The following is a 23363-nucleotide window of genomic DNA, read 5'->3' on the forward strand; positions in this document are numbered from 1 at the left end:
CTCATCCTCGGATTCACCCCCTCGGCCTGGGACGACTCCTGGTGGCCGACTGCACTAAAAGCACCCCCGACACCCACTGACCACACACGCAACCTAGGGGTCATCCTCGACTCCACCCTCTCCATGAAGAAGCAGGTCAATGCCATCTCCTCCTCCTGCTTCAACACCCTCCGCCTGTTTCACAGGATCTTCAAGTGGATCCCAACCGAAACAAGAAGGACGGTCACCCAGGCCCTCGTCAGCAGCAGACTGGACTTCGGAAACGCACTCTACGCAGGAGCCCCAGCTAAACTCCTGAAACGACTCCAACGCATCCAGAACGCTTCCGCGCCTGATCCTCGACATCCCTCACCTCAGCCACATCACACCCCACCTGAGAGACCTGCACTGGCTCCCCCATCAACAAGAGGATAACATTCAAACTCCTCACCCATGCACACAAGGCTCTCCACAACACCGGACCAGCGTATCTGAACAGCCAACTCAGCCTCTACACCTCCACCCTCCAGCTCCGCTCCGCAGACCGCATCCTAGCCACCGTCCCCCGCATCCGAAGAGTAACCACCAGAGGCAGATCATTCACCCACCTCGCCGCCAAGACATGGAACACCCTCCCCATCCGCCTGCGGCAGACCGAAACCTTCTAACCTTCAGGAGACTCCTCAAGACCTGGCTCTTTGAACAGCAGCAGTTTCCCCCCCCCCCCCGTGCCTTGAGACCCTAGCGGGTATGTAGTGCACTTTAAAAATGCCATGATCGATTGATACATTTAGTTTTTTAGAAAAAAACATAATTGTGATGAAAAATGTGATATATTTTTTACAAGTGGATATATACTCTTTTCATACAAAATGGCAGCTGCTTTATTGTGATTTTAATGAAAATCTCAGTTTTACAAGCCCTGGGCCCTCCCCTGTGGGCTGGAATCTTTCACAGTCCCCTCCCATTGCTTTGGAAATAATTTTTACATAACACCATTTTCTTTGTTTTTTTACAAAATTATGATTTTGAAAATTTCAGGAAAATAAATAGATACCAAGGCAGCCACATTTCGCAAAAAGTCCAAACCTGATTGACAGAAATTATTTTTTTAAATTGTGACTTTAAATGGACAGTACAAAGTATTTCAAACCCTTTCAAGCCTACAGAAACATTTTTAAAATGTCAATATTTAAAATACTACTGAAAGGATTTACTAAAACCAACAAAAGCATGCTTGCTGAGAAAATTTCAACTTTCAAGGTGTAAATCTGTTCAGTTTTTTTTGCTTTAGCTGAGAGCAAAATTTCCTATAGAAGCATTAAAGGGAAAGGACAATCTTTTTTGACCACTACCACCGTGTCTTTTTTTCTATGCACACATTTGCATGAAATTTGACATGTCGGAGCTTAGCTTGCTACATTTGCCAAATCTGATGCCTAGCCAACCCAGTACCCCAAACGTGTGGGCAAAAATTATGCTTTTTATGTGGAATGTGTGACTGAACCATATCGATACTGGGTATAATGGAAGATACTATGGAATCAAATGCTTTTGCTCTTTAAACTCAGTGAGGAAGTTGTGTTGAATCAGTGGAGTAATATTCAAGTATGTTGATGTGTGTTTTTTAAGTGCACTTGGGTTTAGTGACACGGTTATATACTTTTTAAGTGGTGGAAAGCAAAACAAAGATGAAAACATCAGGAGGAAGTAATCAGACTCAGTGTGGCTAATAAAAACATCATGTCATGATATTTCATGTTGCATTATGCTATTTGATGTAATGTAATGTTATGCTATGTCACGTTGCGGTATACTATATTATGTAATCCCATGTTATGCTATGTCATGTTGTGTTATGAATTGTGTTATGAATTAGTATTCTTTTATGCTATGTCATGTCATATTATCCTATCTTATGTAATGCTGTGTCATATAGTATTATAGTATCTTATGTAATGTTCTGAAATGCCATGTAATGGTATTTTATGTAATGTTATGCTGTTCTATGTCATATTATCCTATCTTAGTTAATGTAATGCTATGTTATATGTGGAAAAGAAGCAGCAGAGCTTAGTAATTGACCCCTGAAACCCAAGAAGTTATTTACCTAATACTTTACTGATCACAGCATCTAAACATTTCTTCCCACACACGTCGCAGCACTTCTGAGTCTGAGGGCACTCGCTGTCGCACTGGCACAGTGGGGGAGGCAGCGGCTGCTCACACTTGACATTCACGATGGGGCATGTGCCCGGATGTGGTGCATCTGCAACACACAATCAGGATTATTAACATTCTGAATTAGAAAAACATAGCCCTCCTGGGCTAACATCGCATCTTTCACAGGCATTATACCATCTTCACACTTCATTGTTTCCTTATAATGGCTTGACTCCTTTGAAATTAAGGAGATTGAAAAAGCATCAAAGATCTTCACAGAGACGGCACACAGACACATCTTTATCAAACAATTGGCTCTTGCAAGTCACATTAAGGTGCATCACATAGTATCTCCCCTCCAACCCTCCTCTCTCTTCTACTATTCTTATTTTTCTTATACACCTGTACTCTCTCCGCTACTCCTTACCCTACCTCTTGTCAGTCTTCTGTGATACTCTGCACTTAACAGTTTTTCACTCTAGCGCACTTCACTTTTCTCTCTTCTACTGTAAACATCACCCTATGTGACACTCTTTACTGTGCCACGCTTAACACTATCACTTTTCATTCCACTGCTCTTCTTTCTGGCATTCTTCACTCTATCTCTTTTCATCTAACCACTCTTTCTTTCTTTAGTTCAGGTTGCATGCCTGTTCTTAAGATGGCAATTCATCTCTTCTGTTGACTAACTGAAATAACTCTGTGATACAGCCTGGATTGGGAGTATAATTTTTTTGCTGAGTTGTATGTCTTAGTTTAGGTGGGTCTGCAGGCAGCTGCATACTTATGAGAGGGGATTACTGCTTTATGAGCGTTAAAGAGTGCAAAGTTACTCATGCAGATGTGTAGAAATGGGCAGTTTTTCTCTTCTTTCTTCTTGCATGGTGCAGCTCTATGCTCCGTAAAAGGTCTTTTCATATCTAACAGAAGAATCTCACTCAGGATGCAATTCTATCAGGTACACCAAGAAGCAATTTTGATTGCATCTAACAAGAGCCTAACACCTGATGAAGAGCTTCTGCTGATAACTGATTTGGAATAGCAAAGCTTGCATTTTAAAATTGAGCAATACTCTATCTACAATGTCTAGGTGCTTTCCAAAACTTCCATCAGGGCAAACATTAGGAATGGATTTTGTAATTTTGTTACAATGTTTGTAAATTTAAAGGTCGGATTACGCACCACTGAGATTCTGCTTGCAGCTTCCAAACAGATCTCTAGGGTGTGCACATCAAAACATTGCATTATCTAACAAGCCGTAATAGAGTCTGAACACTGAATCTTACAGAGCGAGCACAAGTCGCAGGAGCAGACACCGACAGGCCTTAATTACAAGCCTGCCGGTCCCCCAAGGAGGCCCGCAACAGGGAAGACAAGTTATAGGTAACAATGACCAGTAACAATTATAGAAGAAGGTTAAATCATTGACCTAATCTAGCAACCTTACTTTTCCTAGGGTCCTGAAGAAAGCCCCCCAACCCAGCTGGGCACCGATGGGGCTGAAACATGTCGACTGCCCACATGGATAAACCAGTGCGTTAGATTAGTAGCTTATCTTAGAGTAGGCCATTTTAACTCACTTCACTCTAGCACTCTTTCATCACTGATCACTACTGTATTACCAGTGGGTCTACCTCCAGGTGGAGGATAGCATACAAAAAAAACCCCAATGATTATGCTATCATGTGAATAAAAGGCGGATAATCAAGATATACCACCCTACCACCTTTGTACGTGAATGACGGTTTTTAGGAAGGCCACCATACCTGACCCTGGTTACACAGGTAAACGTGATCCATTCTCTCTTGATAATTGTATCACTATTCTTGCACAAAACAATACTGGGTCTCTTGTGAGTGGCAACCCCATAATATCTTTTATGACTGACAGGTCTTATTTTCTGTACATTTGCAACTTGAGTCAATTCCACCATGTGTATGTGGTCTTGCATCCTCTCCAACATGCCCTTCAGCTTCATCGGTACATCCTGTGTATTTCGTATGGTGTCATGGACCACCCCATCATGATATTTATCATAGATACTCTGGGTAGGATTTACTAACATTTTGTGCTGGGTTAGCATCACAAAAGAAACTCTACCCAGCATAATTTATTTTTCCTAATTTACTTTCCAGTGCAAAACGTGTTTTGCGCTGGAAAGTAACCTGAAAGGAATGCAAAGCAGCTCAAAGCACTGCTTTGAGTTACTTAGTGCCAAGGGGGTGTTACATGGGTAGTACATGGCCATTCCCATGCTACCCCCCATGCCTTTTGATGCAAATTCCTATTTATAACCTAAGATAGAGAGGGTATACTGCCAAAACTGAACACCATTTAAAATGAGGCATTAAGTGGAGAAATGGATTTATTTCTCCTTTCTTTCCTAACTTTGCAGCGTGCTGCACTATGCATCATACATGCAAAATTTTAAAACTGTTAAAATGTGTCTACATATAGTATTTTGTAGTGTAACTGTAGCCTTCCAGTACAAAACTTATGGTAGACTCAGGCACGCAATGTAGCGCTAATGTTTCAGCACCTGCACTAAGGAGAAGGGAGGAGAGATCCATATCTTTGTAGACAGGCACTCTCGTCCTCTCTTCCTGTCATGCAATACAGTGCAACATTTTTTGCTGCTGCCCTGCATTCTCTGAGTTTTTCTTAAATCTGGGCCTCTGTGTGCCACACATATAGTGTGTGTTACTTCGCTTTTATTACAAGCCCATGTCTCATATCAAATTTCCATCTATTGTACCTGGCTCTTTCTACATGTTACCCTCGAACCTTTTGCTTTTTACCTTCCACTGTTTTTTGAGATTCCTTTTTGTTGACCTTAGGACTCTCTGCAGTTTACTCCTGCTAACCAGTGTCAGAATGCTTGTGTTCACTCTTCTACACATTATTTGATTGGCATTTACCAAATTGGAAGATTGAATGCACAGGGCCTGTTATCAAAATACTACCAGTAGATTTGCTGCATTATTGTACCTCCCACTTAAGTAGCAGATTAAAACATGTCCCAGCCCTTCCATTGAAGCCTGAATGCATTGTCCCAATGCCATGTCGACTTGGCAATTAAACTCTACTTTTATTAGATATGTCGCCGCTACGCTAGGCCCTTGGTAGCCCTGAGGGCAGGGTGCTCAGTAATTAAAAGGTTGGCCATTTTCTTTTAGTTTTTGCATGTCCTGGTAGTGAACAACTCCCAATATCGTTTTTAACTACTGTGAGTCCTATACCTACCATAGGATAACATTGGCTAGTGCTTATTATATTTAATGAGCTGTTAATAGTAATTGAGAGAAGGCAAATATGTCATGTTTGGTACCTATGAAATTGTAATGATAAATCCTCTTAATTGGTGAAGTCAGATTGTTCTTACAACTTTGAAAATGCCACTCTAAGAAAGTTATCATATTCTTCCCATTAACCCTTTTCTTCTTGTAGGCTGGCCTTGGTCACATAACTGGGTGTGAATCACAGTCAGACCCCCTTTTCAGTTCACTACTGGGCCTGCAGGAGGACTCTCCGAGGACTGCCTGCTGTTTGATCAGTTGTGAACTCTGACAGACTGCTGCTGCACCTGGAAGGACTGCTTTTGTGCCTAGATCCTGCATTGAACCCCAGGCTGGGCCTTTTCCAAAACTGAGGACTTGGACGAAATTTGGCTAAAAAGTGCTCTGCGAACCAGGAGGAGACCTGGATCAACCTGCTCACCTATCTGCCTGATGTGTGTCACCGGTCATATTGACTTAAAGGCTTTCGAAGTTCTTCTCAGCAGCAGAAAATCAATTTCAGCAGTCCCTCACCAAAGGGTCACTTGACTGTGTTAAACTGTCTTCGATTAAACACTTCTGCCTCGTTCCATTGTAGTATTTCGAATTCCTTTTTAGCGACTATATCTGAACATAGAAATCTTCACTGCTGCTTCGACCCAAGACCATCCGATGACAGAGCTCTCTTAATGGACACCTCCTGCAGCTTTGCCCCGCTGAACCTCACCTTCTAAGACATTCTTCTTCAGAAATGTTTTTAAGTCTGAAGACACACGCCTACTGGGCCCAATTCACTTCTTGTATCTGAACCGGCTCCATCACAGTTGCCACAACTTTCGAATTTCAATTGGTCTTGCGTGACTAGATATCCACCTTTGGCGCTTTGATCTTTCAGGTGCTATTTTGCACCTTACACTTTAAAAGTCCACAACTCTGGTTCTACTTTTTGGAATTTTGTAGTTTTGGTGTCAGATAATTTATAAAAATGTGCTCTATTTTTAAATATTGGTTCAAGATTTGATTGTGATTGTTGCTTGACCAGGTATCACATCTCAGTCAACTAACAACCTAATTTCTCACATCATCCCTATAATTTTTGGCACTTTTGTATGTGTAAAAAAGTGAGTCCATTCTTGTCTCCGGTGGATGGCAATGAATCTATCAAATGCAATTCTTTCATGACTGCTTTTTTGGTCTTGCTTAGGCAGCGCTTGCACTGTCTCTTCGAGACATGCTGTATTCAAGTATGGACTGTAAGGTCTGCCCACTCTCCGACCACCTTTTTATTTGGCTTCTATCACTGTAGTTTCTAAACTTTGGCCTTAGATTTGCTTATAGGCTTACTAGTCTCTCCTTAGTACCCTCCTGTCTTCTGTTGTTACCTCCCATGAATACTGGACCTTTTTCTGTTTCTGTAACTCTGTATGTTTTATTTACAGTCTGTCAGCCCTATTTTCTTAAATTACTTCTCCTGCCTGCCCTTGCAGACAGAATCTGCTCTCCCCCAACAGCTGTTTTTTATAACCAGCGCCTACAGCTTCAGCAGGTTTGATTACTTTAGCTGATCCTTCTCTCTTCATCGGAAACATTTGTCACGCTAATTTAGCATCAGGATGGAAATGTGTCAGGCAGCTGAGCCCAGAGTGAGGGCAGAAACTTAGAGCATAACAGCGCTGGGGGCATTCACTACAGGCAGCATGCAAGGCGAGGGGGCACCATGCAAAGCATTGCTTCCAAGCAGCCAGTCCAGCTGACAACATGGACTAAGTTACTTTTTTATTCTTCCCACTCCTCCCCACTTCTAAGCATCTTTGTATGTGATTTCTGTTGTAATCTTGTGCATCTTTCTAATTTCCTTAAATAGTTGGTCGTTCTGGTCTGGAACTCAGTGCCGCGGGCTTTCCTCTTCTAATCACTGTCGCCTTCCCTCCTGCTGATTTCATTTATGTAAACTTAGTCAACTGTAACAAGTTGAAGCCAGCATTGCCCAGAGTTTAAATTAGGGTTTGTGTTTTGAACTCATGCCTTACGTTAAGTGCTGCTTCGGCTATGTTTCCCGGGAACAACAAGTGAAAGATGAGCTTTTAGCATTCTTTAAAAGGGCTGTCCATTCACTAGAAACAGTGGTACAAAGTATGAGGCAAAGTCCATGCCGGCTACTTCTGTTCTCTCTCCATCTCCCCCAGCCCTTTGTGGAGTTGCTTGATTGCAGCTCTTTTTGCTCCCCTCCCCCGCATCAAAGGCTATTGGAAAAATAAGGACAGAAGAAACCATCAGCCCTAACAAAAACAAGCATTTGCAATGCCACAGGAGTTTTATATAGCGCAAACTTGACCAGGGCCGGACTGGCTGTAGAGGGCACCGGGCAATTTCCTGGTGCGCCGCATGGGTGGGGGCTGATTTTGGGCCCCCTGAGGCCGTTTTTGTTACAGGGCAGTTTTTGCAGCATAGCGGCAAAATCGGCCCTGTAACAATATCGGCCAAAAACCGGCCCTGGCAAAGAGCTCAGCGGCACCCCCCACAACCCCCCGGGAAGGGGGAGGGATGCCGAGCAGTTTGCCAGGGCCGGTTTTGGTTCCCAGTCCGGCCCTGAACTTGACCCGAATCGGGTATCAGAGTGCTTTACATAGCACCAGTTACGTTACATGAGGACACACATTAATTTTTTTGGCTTGGCACGGAGAGATTAACAGGCACATGCATCAAGGTAGGATTTTGCAAGTCCTTAATTGCGATTATTAAGGAATCGCAATTAAGGACTCGCAAAAGCCTATGCATGTTGGAATCGCTATAAAAATAGCTATTCCTACACATTCCTTATTTGAGACTCACAAATTACGAGTCGCAAATAAGGAATGGATTCCCATTCATTCCTATGGGCCTACAGGCCCATAGGAATGAATGGGAAATTGCATGCGCAATTTGCGAGAACCAATAGGTCCTCGTAAATTGCGCATGCAATTTCAAGGGTGAAAGGGTGTCAAAATGACACCCTGTTGCACCCCTGAAATTGATCTGTGCACATATGTTGCGCACACACATGTCCTAAGGGCATGTGTGTGTGCAACATAAAACTTTGAAAAATGCACATTAGTGCATTTTTCAAAGTTTCCGCTATTTACCATTTGGTTTGGTTTCATAGAAAATAGCGGGCCCAAATAGTGAAATGGCTATTTTAAAAGGCATGTTGCATTGCATTTAAGGAATCGCAATTTGCGATTCCTTAAATGCAATCGCTATTTAAGAAATCGCAATGAATTGCGATTTCTTAAATTGCGAGTGGCAAGTTGTTTCATGCATCGCAAAAGCTATTTTTGCGATCGCAAATGGCCAATTTTTGCGAATCGCACTGTTTGCGATCGCAAAAAGCTTTGATGCATGTGCCTGTAAGTGATTTGCCAAGAATCACAGGATGCTCAGCATCATTGCCGAGAGTCGAACCTAGTTCCCCATATTCGAGGTCAACCGCCCTAGCTGTTAGGCCAACTCCTCTCCCCAATTTGAGAGCTTTTGAGCTATTGGCATTGTCAATGACAATGCCTTTTATTTATGTGTTTGAAAAACCTGCAATAATAACATGAACTGTCACTTACAATAGCAATAGGTCAAAGTTTCGAAAACGCAAGACCTATTGCATTGCAAATGCTTATTTCAGTCTGCGTTGTATAAAATGTCTCAAATGGTAATATCCACTCTTGTTCCTCCATACCATACATTTGCTTACATTCCTCAAAAGATGTATAGGTCCTCTAAAAAACAAGTGCCCTATCTCAAATAGGGCAGACTTTCCCTGTCCCGGCCACGCCTCAACTTCAATCAGCTATATTGTGCGCAAACAGAGAAAGTCTACTCCATTATGTTCAATGTGCAGCACTCAGGGCACCTGTGAACTCATGCAGCCCTGGGGTCAGTGCATTCAAGTGAGATACAAAGTGGCTTCTTCAAATCCGCTCACATGTTTCACTGTGCAGACGGCAGCCCACCTGCACCATTAAGAGGGGAGAGAGAACCTCTTGCAAGTGGGTGCAGTGAGTGTCTGCATCCTCCTGCAAGGACATGTCTGGGGGTGTCCATAGTATCCTCTTGACCTCTCCAGAGGGGTGCCATCAGAGGGTGCAATGACAGTGCCCCACCATTTTGTTGCGCACTGTCATTTCTCCTCCGGATCAGCTTCTTGGCCTTTGCACCCAGATCCATAATACGGCACAGGCACAGAGGTAAAGAGATTCCCTCATTGGCATGGAGCCATGCCCCTATGCAAATGACGGAACTCCATCTTGAAATAGCACTTGCACTAAATATGCACCAGCCTCCTGTTAGTCACTATTGAGTGCCCTACCTCTGGTAGTGTCCTGGGAATTTGACTGTAATACAGTATATTCACCCACCGGGTCCTGAAACCTTGGTCGTGGTGTTTGGGCAACTCCTTCAAAAGCTGGGACTTAGAAAATGCCCCGATAAAAATTCCAGCAGAACCCATAGATGACCAGGATCTATCAGTCAGCTAAACTGCACAAGGTACATCATTAGTTGGTGGGGCATCGGTTAGCTGACGAAACGCTTAGGAGTAGCAAAAAGTCCTTCATGCAAAATACTGGAATAAATGAGCTTGTGGGCAAATTTACTCATCTCACAAGCAAGGCAGCAAGGAAAGTTTCGGTGCTTCTTTGCGTGAAAGGGAGAGTGCTGTACTGTGCCATATTTACAAATATTTAGAATTGTTCAGTTCTGTCCCTGCACTGGCACAATGTTGGCTCCTTAGGGCCAATGCAGACACCCCTGCACCATATTGCTACAGTGCCTGTGCGGTAGGTGGGCAAGGGAGCCTGCGTTGTAGGTAGGGTTGTTTTTGTGCAGGACGGAATACCTTCCTGAACAACAGCAATCCTTAGAAACATATTCCTCTTTGTATGTGAACAAAAAAGTTGAAAAACATATGGAAAGAGGAAGGAACAAGGAAATATTTCCCCTCATTATGCCAAGATTGGGTAGATGCACCATTCTGTTGCTCAACCAGTTTTACAGACTTTATTAAACCTGGCTTTGCGTCAAAATATATGGGTAGATGCAGGGAACACTCATGCCCCACCCAAGGAAAACCTCTCCCATACAAGGAAATGCACATCAGCGCCTTGCACTGCGTTACTATTTTATTTAGTAAGCAACGCAAATCAGGCTGTCCTTGACTTAGTAAATCCCCCAAAACTTCCTCCTGCAGGGCTCTGTCAAAAAAGTTATGCATCCCCAACATAAAATGTTTGTAAATCTTGGCTCAAAGCTGTCTGCAAGTGCGGTAAAGAAGTGGTATTTCTGATGTAGTTCAATCATTGGAAGAAGAAAAGAAAACAACCCCAATCTACTCACAGATTTGTAAGAAAAGAACTGTTTGCTTGTCTTGTTTGCTAAAAGCCCTTTTGTTTCCTTAGTTGCGCTGCTCCTTGCAAGCCAGCCTATGCTTGTCTCTACTCTCAGTGTTGGCATTAAAATAATTGACAAATGAATTAGAAGAAACTTGCTGTAGTTAAAGTTCAAATCTTTCACCCTCTTTTGGAGAAACCTTTGCCCTTGAGCTACAGGCAGAATGCAACAGCCATAAGAGTATTTGATTGATAAGTCACGATTAAAAGTTCTCTACATACTTAGACGTTAATGATGATTATAATATTGAGTCAATCTACCTCTTGGCGTCCACAAAGGGACAAATTTAGTAAAACAATGAGCAAGGCCTAATTCGGCTATTTTGCATAGAGTCGTTTGGGGAGGGCGATCGCTTGATGAATGTAATATGTTTTCATATTCACCCCTGGCGATCCCTAAAGTACATGCATATATTTAGGGCATGATAATAATGCCAGACAATATCCTGAGAGTAGGGTTGCCACCCTTCCTAGAGAACAATAAGGGCCATTTGTAGTGGAAGAGTCTGTAAAGGGTCGAAGTGATACTAAAGAGGAATGTAACCAAAATCGTATGAACTCAATTGTAGAATGGTTCTTTAACCTTGGTTTACTTTATTAGTCCGGTATAATTAGTCCATCCCTAAAGCACATTATAAAAGTGCTTTCTATTCAAATTTGCTGTTTGACGAATGTACAGATAAAGTTTGAAAATACCGGTTTTAGATCATCTATGAAAACCGGCCAGGTGGCAACTCTATCTGAGAACTATATTCTGAATACAGGCAATGCACATTGTAACATGTGCCACACTCGCCATACTAAGTTTACCATTTGCAAATGGTGCATGATGAAAAGCTGCCAACCAAAATCACAGAAAGGAAAATAGTATGGCTTGTGTTGCGTGCCGTGCATAGCATAACTAGCAAATTTCAGTGGTTTACCGGTTTTGTATTCGGTGAAATATAACCAACCTTTAACTCTGTGTTTTTTGTGAATTTCTATGTTTTTTTATCATGCACTTGATTCGCCTGCCATCTACCCATTCAGCGCTGGGTTTTGGTTGCGCACAGTGGGAGGGCCCGAAGGGTTTGATCTTAAGTCAGACCAGCAGAGCCTGCCTGTTCATCCTGCCAGGGTCTTATCTCATTCATACATTTTGTTTTTAGAAAAAACATAATTGTTTTTAAAATTGTGAAATATTCGTTACAAAATGGTATATTATCTTTTCATACAAAATGGCAAGTAGGTGCTTCCGATTTTCATGAAAATCACAATTTTACTCTACTGGACTCAGTTTTTTTCTGTTTGTGTCCCCATTGTCAAAGTATTTGCGATCCCTGAGCACTGCCCGGGGGACTGGCATCTCTCCCAGGCCCCTCCCATTGCTTTTAAAAAATGTTTTACACAGCTTCATTTGAGTTTTTTTTTTTACAAACTTGTGATCATCAAAATGTCAGGGAAAATAAATTGACATCCAAGCAGTCACATTTTGCAAAAAGTCCACATCTGATTGACAGAAAATACTATTCAAAATTGTGACTTTATGGACAGTACAACGTATTTCTAACTGTTTCAAGCCTACCAAAAACGTTTTACAATGTCAATATCTAAAAAACTGCTGTAGGATTTACTGAAACCAACAAAAGTATGCTTTCTGAGAAAATTTCTACTTTCAAGGTGTAAATCTGTTCAGCTGTTTTTGCTTTAGCTGAGAGCAAAATCTCTTATTGAAGCATTAAAGGGAAAGCACATCTTTTTAAAATCACTACCACCTTAACCTTCTTTCTATGCACACATTTACATGAAGTTTGACATGTCGGAACTTAGCTGGCTATAGTAGGTGAGTGCCAAAATTGATGGCTAGCCGACCCAGTAGCCCAAACATCTGGGCAAAAAATCACGATTTTTCTGTGGAAAGTGTGACTGAACCATAACTCCACTGGGGGTGGTGTCATTGTATAATGCAAGGTAATATGGAAAAGAATGCTTTTGTTCTTTAAACTCAGTGAACAAGTTGTGGTGAATCAGTAGAGTAATATTCAAGTATGTTGATGTGTGTTTTTTAAGCGCACTTTGGTTTAGTGACACAATTATATACATTTTAATTCGTGGAATGCAAGACAAAGATGGGAACATCAGGAAAAAGTAATCCGACTTTATGTAGCTAACAAAAATGTTATGTTATGCTAGGTTATGTTATATTATGCTAGCTTATGTAATTTAATGGAATAATATTCTATTTCCCCTTTTTAACCTCTAAATCGTCCTTCAGCATTTTCAAGAGGCACATATAGAGACTACCAATCTTCTCTCTGCGATTGATTGCTTCAATAAGACCCTTTTTAGGTCTCGTCTGAGACAGCGCTTTAGCGCTGCTCTGGCGAGACTTATAGTAAGCGAGTTTTGGAAGTGCAAACAGTGCTTTTCAGGCCTCCAAATACAGTGCATGTGCCCCGGGCGCGCGCACCATTTGGCAGCCTGAAAAGCACTGCCTGATCACTTGCTTTGATGTCCTCAGTGAGCCGCGCGGCCACTGATGACATCAAAGTGCACACCATTTGCCACCCCCTTCCTGCTTGTTATTGTCTAGCTAGGTGTTAAAGCTCTGCCTCTGCTCTTTGCTTGCAAGTCTACGCTTTTCTTTGCAGCTAGTGGGGTGCTTTTGGTAGGTAAACAATAAAATATTACCTAAGAAACATCTTTGTTAGAAAGAAAAGGGAGAAGAGAGGAATTATAAACCGCCTAATGTTTGTTGTGCAGTTTGTTACATTTTGACTTGCGTTTTATCGTAGCAGACAGAACGAGAGAAGACAAGTTGTAGCTGCGTGCCATTTTGTCTCACACGTTCTGACCGTGTATGATTGATCACTTATTTTTCGCCCATTTAAAATATGTTTTTGCAAATGGCCCAATCTCACGAGGGGAACTTTCAGTCATCCCTTGTAAATGGCAGCTTCCCATCAGAGAACGCCATGTACAAATCTCTGTGCCAATGAGGGTGAACACATTCTGGCATACCTGGAATCAGGCGCGCAACACCCATTGGACTCACAGGGCTTCAGCCCCCCCCTATGTGGCAGCCTGGGATGAGACAGCTTCCCGGTGCACACACAGCCGTGCCCGAGCACTTCACAGGTCTTTAAAAGACCATCTGCATGTTAATGAGGCTTCGCTGTTGTTTCACCCCTTCTAAGAGACCCTGCAGCCGCCTAGATTCTGCCCCCCCACCCCCGAAATCAGCGCCACTCTGCCTACTGTTTAAAGATTCAGCCCCCCCCCCGAAATTTTTGCTTAGCCCCCCCGAAATTTGGCTCTAGTTGCGCCTCTGCCTGGAATTTAATTCGGATTAAAAAGGAGAAATGTAACTTAAAGCACGTACTCAGTACATACATGCACTCGTCACCGCACAGCTATCTCACAAACATAATAACAGTACAAAGTGGCTCAGAGAGTTAAACATCGCGGCTGACTTGGGATGTTATAGGTGGACCATACTTATAAGGTGGGTAAATGTTACAGCTTTACAATGTGTAATGGCAACAGTTGCCGTTTCTATTTAAAGCACCTAGAGGTGACAGGAGCGGCGCTTTAAAAAAAATGTTTTTCTTCTTAACCTTTGTCTGTTTGGGTGAGCTCCTTTCAGGCATTGGTTTGTCCGGTTGTCCGTTATGTTTCAGGGCCAGCCTAGAGGATTTTGCAGATGATTAGATTACCCAATTTACACTTTGAATTGGTGATGCACTGGAAAAAGGTTCATGTTCGCATGCCCTTTGCCAAAGCCAGCTTTTACCTGCTTTCTGACAAATCGACATCCCCTACCCATCTTGCACATCAGCCACACTCTCATACTTGCCAAAACACATATTCAGGCGGGAGATCCCGATTTTTAAAGCCAAAAGTTACTTTATTTTTGCTTTCTCCTAACTGAAATTACCTCCTCTTCAATGCACGTTAATGGGGAAATAAATTCTCCCATTTATTTATTCTTTTAATTTTAAATTTACATCTTTCGTGTCTACACATGTTGGCATGCATGCACTGTGTCCTGAGTATTATATTTTCTCTGCATGGCATTGAGAATGAGATGAAACGTGTCCTTGTAATGTCCACATATTTAGTTCAATACCTTAAGACATGATGACATACTTGCCCCCACATATATACTGTTTTTAGTTGCAATGTTGATGCACAGGCTCCAAAATGGCTGCATATATTTGTGGCTTTGTACATGAAAACTCTCAAGGTAATGGATACGGTTATTCGTATGAAAGCACATTTTTTTTTAATTAGGTATTATTTATGTATGCATTTGTTTAGATGAATACTGCCATGAAATGTCACCACAGATTGACTAGAATTAAGCCCAATCCCTTATCCATATAGTTGCACACCTTGTGACTAACATGTTTTCATCTGACTAGTGGTGCAGTCGCACACAGAATGTTATAGTACTGTTGACTTGCATCAGCGCACATGTCTTTTTTGGAATGTATCTATAAATGTTTCCTGAGCATGTATTCTTGAAGTAGACTGCATGACCCAGTGTGTAGTAATTGTATATCTATTCAATCCCTGGCAGCACAGCACCCAGGCTAATGTGCTGCTTGGCTAAAAACTCTAACTATCCATTGGCTGAATTCAGCTCGATTGGGCTATCCCTGTGCTTAGAAATATCAAAAACAATCTACAGAAGAATCTACATCAATTCAAAATTTATTTATTATTTTCTTTTGCAAATTCTATCTGTCTTCTATTTTTTGGGAATTAGAAATACATTTTTTTAAGGTGGTAATAAAAGTCGCCATAATTTTCTCTGTGTCCATATATATAATACAAATAGTGCAAACATGAATACAGTACTATTAAATGTGCAGATTTGTGCAAGAAAAAACATACAATATAACAATATTAAATGTGTCCCCATATCAATATCTCATTAATACAAACCTCACATCCAGTCATAGCATACCACACATTCTCATTCACACATCACATTCATTGTTTTCCAACTTAAAAATGGCTTGCTACAGAAAGAACTCATGGTGAAGATTCTTCTTTAGTACCATGGTAATGCCGCCAGCTGGAGAATGGAACAGGCCGACGCACATTTCAGTGGATACCTGTCATTCAATCCACCTTCTTCAGGACCGCTTGCTTTCTTAAAGTTAATGCAGCGGAGGTTGATTAGGGGATCAATTGATATGTGTCAAGATGATTTTCTTGTTTAAATATTGTCTTGCTTCTTCTGAAGCTCTTATATCCCACTCTGCCAGGAGCAACAAGGTCAACAAGTCCTGATTTTATTTGCGTTATGGTATTTATAGTCTTGAGTTCATAACTGGGGAAACAAAACAAGCCCCAAATTACAAAAATACATTCAGGCAGTGCCCTGCCGTTCCCGCCCACTTCGACCACTGATTCAGAGAGATTTAGTAAGGGGCACAAGACCTTAGGAATGCGGTTTATGGCCAGTGCATGTGAGGCATTCAAGCGCGAAGCTGGCATCTGGCATCGGACTTGAAAGCAGCAGACTGCTTTCGCCAGCACGCGCTCGGCCTCACTTCCAGCATCCCCTCTTACAACAATTAACTTTCGTTATAACTCACACCCCATATGCTCGTTCCCTCCCACCCTTCCTTTGATGTCCGCTTTTCTTGTTGTTTACAAACCACACCACACACTGCTGCACGCCACACACTGCTGCACGCCACATACTGCTGCACGCCGCACACTGCTGCACGACGCACACTACCGCACGCCACACACTGCTGCATTACACACTGCTGCATTACACACTGCTGCACGCCACACACTGCTGCACGCTGCACACTGCTGCACACTGCTGCATTACTCACTGCTGCATGCTGCACGACACTGCTGCACGCCGCACACTGCTGCACGCCGCACACTGCTGCACGCCGCTGCACGCCACACAGTGCTGCATGCCTCACACTGCTACACGAAACACTGCTGATTGCCACAAACTGCTGCACGCCGCACACTGCTGCACGCCACACACTGCTGCACGCCGCACACTGCTGCATGCCGCACACTGCTGCACGCCTCACACTGCTACACGCCTCACACTGCTGCACGCCACACACTGCCGCACACTGCTGCATGCCGCACACTGCTGCACTCCACACACTGCTTTTATGCAAGTTTATGCTACTGACATTGCAAATGACAATGCCTTTTATTTGTTTTACAACCAAAACATAAATAAAAGCCATTGTAATTTTACAATGCCAATAGCTCAAACTCTTATAAATACGAGACCTATTGCATTGCAAATGCTTGTTTCCCATTGCCTCCTGTTGCAACTTTTTATGGCGATACAGGCACATGCACCAAAGGAAAAACCGGTCGCAAACGGGCAGATTCTCAGAATCTGCCCCTTTGGGACCGGTATTTTTGCATTTGGGATGCATCATCCCAAATGCAAAAATCGCAATTTAAGGAATCTCTAAATTGCGATTACTTAAATTGCGATTGCATTTAAGGAATCCCAAATTGAGATTCCTTAAATGCAATGCATTCAAGTAAAAAAATTAGCGATTTCGCTAATAGGGGGAGCAAATTACCATGAAGTTGAACTTCATGGTAATTTGCAAAAACTTTGAAAAATGCACTTTTGTGCTTTTTTTTAAAGTTTCATGTTGCGCACACACATGCCCTTAGAGCATGTGTGTGTGCAACATATGTGCACAGATCAATTTCAGGGGTGCAATAGGGTGTCATTTTGACACCCTTGCACCCTTGAAATTGCATGAGCAATTTGCGAGTACCTACTGGTACTCGCAAATTGCTCATGCAATCTCCAATTCATTCCTATGGGCCTGGAGGCCCATAGGAATGAATGGGACGGCATTCCTTAATTGTGACTCGCAATTTGCGAGTCGCAATTAAGGAATGTGTAGGAATCGCTATTTTTATAGCGATTCCTACATGCATAGGCTTTTGCAATTCCTTAATTGCGATTCCTTACAAATCGCAATTAAGGAATCGCAAAAGTCTTTGTCGATGCATGTGCCTGTAAGTCCTGTATCTAAACTTAAAAAAAATCTTTGTTAGGCAGACAGAATTTCTCAACAAGTGCAGCGAATGTATAAATAAACTCTTTCTCATCAATAGTTGACATTCCCTATAGTTGCCACCTAACCATGATCATGTCCCAGAAAATATAGTGTAATAACTGTGTTGAGGAAATAGGTGTAATAGCCTATTCTACCAATTTTCAGACTTCTACGGACCTGTTTCCAGGCTTTAAAAGATGCCCAGAGAACCTTAAACCGGGTCTTTTTATAGTAGCTTGGTTCAACCATCCTAAAAAAAATCTTTCTGCTTCTGCACCAAGCATCATTTGGTATATAGAAGGAGCATCTAGTACATTGCTACTCACTTCCCCAGTTACTAAAATACTCATATTTTGCAAAAGACACGCATACTAATAAAGTGCAAAATTAGGGACCGCCCAGCCTCCCCGAATTCTGGGTAATGTCATAAACTTCACAGCTCTAAAGGCTTGTTTCTGACCCCAGATGAATCTACCACAAATTGCTTGCAGGTTCTGTAACTGGGCTCTACTGAACTCTAAAGGCACTGACCTGAAATAGCACTGCATTTTACGTAGTATGTTAACTTTTAAAACATTACACTGACCGACCAGCGAGAGATGTAAAAACTCGATCCTACCCAGTTCTTTTTTAATCCCTCCCAACAAAGGGCCCCAATTAACAGCTACTATTTCATCCAGACAAGCTCTAATTTTAATACCTAAATAAACTGCCTCCTGCATAACTCTTGAATCATCAAAGCTGGGCTAGTTTGTGCAGATTACCTGCGTTTTAGCAGTATATAATTTATACCCTGACACGTGGCCAAAAAGAGCAGCCAATCGCTCTACTTCAGGCATTGTTATGGCTGCTATTTTCGTGACAAAAGCCATCCGCATAAGCAAACACCTTATATTCTTCCTGCTGAATTTGTACAGGTTGGATGGTCGTGCTTAGCTCTAACTGAACCAAAAAAGGATTAATATATAAAGTAAACAATAAAGGAGAGAACAGACTCTAAGCCCAATCAATCATAGGTTTGTTAAGTGTAACTACTCACCCGAAAGGGTCTCAAGGTGCTGGGGAGGGGGGGAAGCGCAGATCCTGCAAGTTCATGGCGTTACATCTCAGAGCCAGGTCTTGAGGTCCTTTGTGAACTTGGAGAGTGTTGGTATCTGTCTGAGGTGGAGTGGGAGGGTGTTCCATGCCTTGGCCTCGAGGAAGGTGAAGGACCGACCTCCTGTTCTAGTCTTCTTGATCCGCGGCAGCATAGCGAGGTAGAGCTGGGCTGATCGGAGGGATCTTTGGGGTGCATGGAACGAGAGGCGGTGGTTCAAGTAGGCAGGTCCCGTGTTGTGGAGGGCTTTGTGGACATGGGTGAGAAGTTTGAAGGTGATTCTCTTCTCGATGTGAAGCCGATGAAGTGTCCACAGGTGTTAGGTGATGTGGCAGTGACGTGATTGGTTGAGGACTAGTCTGGCAGAGGTTATCTGGACGTCACTGAGTTTACGGTGAGGATCCAATTGAAGGTCTTTCAGAGGAGTTGGAAGGTGAGGAAACAGGAGGATGAGACAGCATTGATTTGGCGGTCCATTTTGAGTTCGGAGTCCAGGATGATTCAGAGGTTTATGAGCGTGGTCTGTCTAAGAGGGCGGCTTCCTGAGGGTGGGGGTCACCAGGTGTCATTCCAGGTGTCGGTGTGTGGGCCTATGATGAGTACTTCGGTTTTGTCCGTGTTGAGCTTTTCTTCATTCACCTGGCGACAGCTTCCATTCCCACTTGAAAGTTGTGTTTAGAGACTTTGGGTTTGTTGGATAGGGAGAGGATGTGTTGGGTGTCGTCTGCGTAGGATAGGCGCGAGCGGGGACATGTAGATGTTGAACTGGGTGGGGCTGATGGAGGAAACTTGGGGAACTCCGCAGGTGGTCGTTTTGGGGTCTGAGAGGAAGGGTGGGAGTCTGACCCACTGCGTTCTGTTGGAGAGGAATGAGCAGATCTAGTCGAGGGCCTTGTTCCGGATCCCTGCATCGTAGAGTCTGCAGGCTAAGGTGCAGTGAGAGACTATGCCAAAGGCTGCGGAGAAGTCTAGGAGGATGAGGGCCACAGTCTCCCCTCTGTCAAGGAGAGAGCGGATGTCATCTGTTGCGGTGAGGAGGACGTTTTGGTGCTGTGGTTTTTCCTAAAGCCGGATTGGGAGGTGTCAAGTATGTTGTTTTCTTCAATGAAGGCAGTGAGCTGGCTGTTTATGGCATTTTCGATTACTTTCGCCTGATACGGGAGTAAGGAGATGGGTCTGAGGTTCTTGAGGTTGATGGTGTCTGCCAAGGGTTTTTTCAGGAGTGGGTGGATCTCTGCATGTTTCCAGTCATTGGGGAAGGATGCGGTTGATGGTTCGTTAAAGCTCAGGGGCGATGATGTTGGTGGCTCTATGGAAGATGTGGTGGTGGCAGTGGTCCGTGGGGGCCCTGGAGTAGGTTGACTTCATGTTTTTCAGGGTGTCTTTGATGGTGAGGGTGGTCCAGCTGTCAAGTGTAGGCTGCCGGGGTCAGGAGTGGGGGAAGTCGGTTCTGCATGTTGGTTGTCATCATCGAAGTTGACGTAGATTGAATTGATTTTGTGGTGTAAGAAGGAGCTGAGTTTGTCGCAGAGGTGCTGGGAGTGGGGGGATGTCGGTTGTCTCACTGTTGGGTTGGGTGAACTCTTTTATTATGCTGAAGAGTTCCTTGCTGTTGTGTGTGTGGGTAGAGATTCTGTCCTGGAGAGCTTTCTTCCTAGTGTTTTTGATAAGCTTGTGGTGGGCAGTGGTGGCTGCTTTGAAGTTGTCCGGGTTAAGTGTAGTTTTGGAGTTCCTCCATATCTTTTCATGGCATCTGCAGGTTCGTCTGGATTCTCGGAGTTCAGAGGATAACCAGCTGGCTCTCTTGGCATGTGTGTTGAGGGGGGCAATGGTGTTGGGACAGTCGGTGATCCAATTGTGCAGGGTACGGGCTACGGTGTCGTCGTCCATGGCGGCTGGAGTGGTGATGAGCTGGTCATCAAAGACCTTGTTCCACTTCCTGAATGGGGGCTTGAGTGGAGGTTTGCAGATGGTCGTACTTTTGAAGGTGAAGTGGATGCAGCAGTGGTCCGTCCATGGGAGTTCGGAGGTGTAGTTGAAGGTGATGGAGTTTCCTGCTGTGAAGATGGGGTCGAGAATGTGTCCTGCTGAGTATGTGGGTATGATCTGCTTGAGTCTGATGTTGAGGAGGTTGTCCAGGAGGGTCTTGAGGTTGTCAGAGGGGAAGTTGCCGTCTCCTAGCAATGTGTAGTCGGTGGAGGTGATGGCTTTCAGGCTGATGATGTTGGTCATGGAGTTGGAGAAAGGTGCGCCGGGTATGGGGCCTGGAGATTAGGGTGCCTTGGAGGGTGGTGATCGGGTTGGTCTGTATCTTGAAGTCAAGGTGTTCTATCAGGTCTGTCAGCCTGTCGGTGTGGGTGCTCAAGCAGAGGTTGGATTTGGGAGCAATGGCGATGCCTCCTCTGGGCCGGTTGGGGCGGTCCTTCTGGGAAATCTTGTAATTTTGGGGAATGGCGATCGCGATGTCTGGTCAGGGTGCGGTGTTCGTCCAGGTTTCTGTGAAGAAAGCGACATCAGGAGAGGTGCAGTAGTGAATAATCTAGAAGCTGGCGACATGCTTGGGTGGGTGGTTGGGGGGGTATTGTTGGGGATGTTTTTGAGTTAGAGAGGGGAGAGGGTGAGGGGACTGATGTTCCACTCTGTTGTATTGGAGGGTACATGTATGGTGGGCGGCAGGGTAATGTGGATATCTTACGGAATGTTAGATATGGGTCTAGACTGCGATTGTTGGACTGCTGGTGATACTTTTTTTTATCCTTGCTATCGCCCAGGCATTGGGCGGCAGGGATGTGTTTGATTTTACATGAAAATTAATAAAAGTCTGTTTTAAAAAAAAAAATCAGGAGAGGTGCCGTCGAGGAGGTCTCAGATGTCTGCACCATGTCTGTGGAGGGAGCAAACATTGAAGAGGATGCATTGCAGGGTTTGGGGTGCGGTAGATTTGTGGCAGTAGGGTTGAGGTGAGTCCTGGGTCTCATTGAAGTCAAAGGAGTGGCGGCAGTGGCTGCAGGTGAAGGGTCCTGGGTGTCGATGAGTAAAGAACGCTTGCAGTTTTTGTCCATGCCTGTGTTGTGGAGAGCTGATGAGCTGTAGCGCTGGTGAGTTGATAGACCAGAGTATCTGGTGCTGGTCCCAGTCGAGTCGTGGACAGGCACAGACAGACTAGCCTTTGGCACGCCCGCTGAGCGTGGCCACACACTGGCCGCCATTAAGTAAGGGTCGGAGGGAGGGCGGGACAGCTAGGAGGCAGGAGCAGAAACACGCGGTAGGGCTGCGGGGACAGCAACAGTGGAAAATGGAAAAAGCAGGAAAAATGAAGAAGGCGAAAAGGCAAAAGGAGAAGGAACAAGGAAAAGGCAAGAAAAATGGAAAAGGCAAGAATAAAGAGAATAAAATCAGGCACAGAAGCGGACATGAGGAGAAAGAGGCACAGAAGCCTCGAACACCAACCTTGCAGTGCTGGGGGCAGGCACTCTAAGGAGGGGCTGCGAAGGGGAAAGCAGTATTCTGACCAGGATGTCAGTGGTCTTGCTCACCCTATTGCACAGCGGCTGCCATTAAGTAGGGGTCAGTGTTTGGGCAGGGCAGCTAGGAGGTGGGAGTGGGAACACGCGGGAGGGGCCTTAGGGGCTGCAGTGGCAGACAATGAAAAAAGCGGGAAAAAAGAAGAAGGGGAAAAGGCAGAAGGAGAAGGAACAAGGAAAAGGCAAAAAATGAGAAATAGGCAAGAAAAATGGAAAATGGGAAAGGCAAGAATAAGGACAGCAGATCAGGCACAGAAGAGGAGACAAGCAGAACTAGGCACAGAATCCTCGCACACCAACCTTGCAGCACTGGGGGCACGCACTCCACGGTGGAGCTGCATGAGGGAAAGAGCAGTATTCGGACCAGGAGGTCAGAGGTCTTGCTCACCCTGTAGGGGTCGCGGGAGGGCAGGATAACTGGGAGGGAGGTTGAAGTTCTCATGGTTACACGCCAGTGACAGGTGAGCATACAGACTTGGATTAGTGCGAAGGAGATGCTGACCTACCTGGTCCAGTTTTACATAAAACCTATGTGAGTTTTACTGACTTATTATCACCTCTTTGGACCAGACTGGACAATTTGGAGACAGACTCTAGGGACTTGTCAAGTAAAATGGAAAGTTTTTTAACTTCTCTGGTCAAGTATCAATATTTACCGCCACAGCTCCTACCCACAGCTGATGCTATGTCCTTAGTTAATCCCCCGATCAGTGATAGTAATTTGCATGCAAATGACCTTTTAAAGTCCAAGGTGGTATTGGCTAATACTACCCAATAATAATGTAGATGGTTTGCCCCATGCTGATCGGTCCGCTTTGGCCCCACATATGGTAGACGCCTACCGCACAGGG

General features: G+C 44.0%; 1 long non-coding RNA gene across 1 annotated transcript in view; it reads right to left on the reverse strand.

Moving 5' to 3' along the window:
* LOC146822198 (uncharacterized) overlaps window positions 1-23363 on the reverse strand; it is a 70872-nt gene that overhangs the window by 34329 nt on the left and 13180 nt on the right. The window contains exon 2 of the long non-coding RNA XR_014962817.1: window positions 2090-2248. This is a non-coding gene — a long non-coding RNA (uncharacterized LOC146822198). The remainder of the gene's footprint in view (window positions 1-2089; window positions 2249-23363) is intronic.

This window comes from Triturus cristatus, chromosome 6, assembly GCF_964204655.1.
Source record: "Triturus cristatus chromosome 6, aTriCri1.1, whole genome shotgun sequence".
Lineage (NCBI taxonomy): Eukaryota > Metazoa > Chordata > Amphibia > Caudata > Salamandridae > Triturus > Triturus cristatus.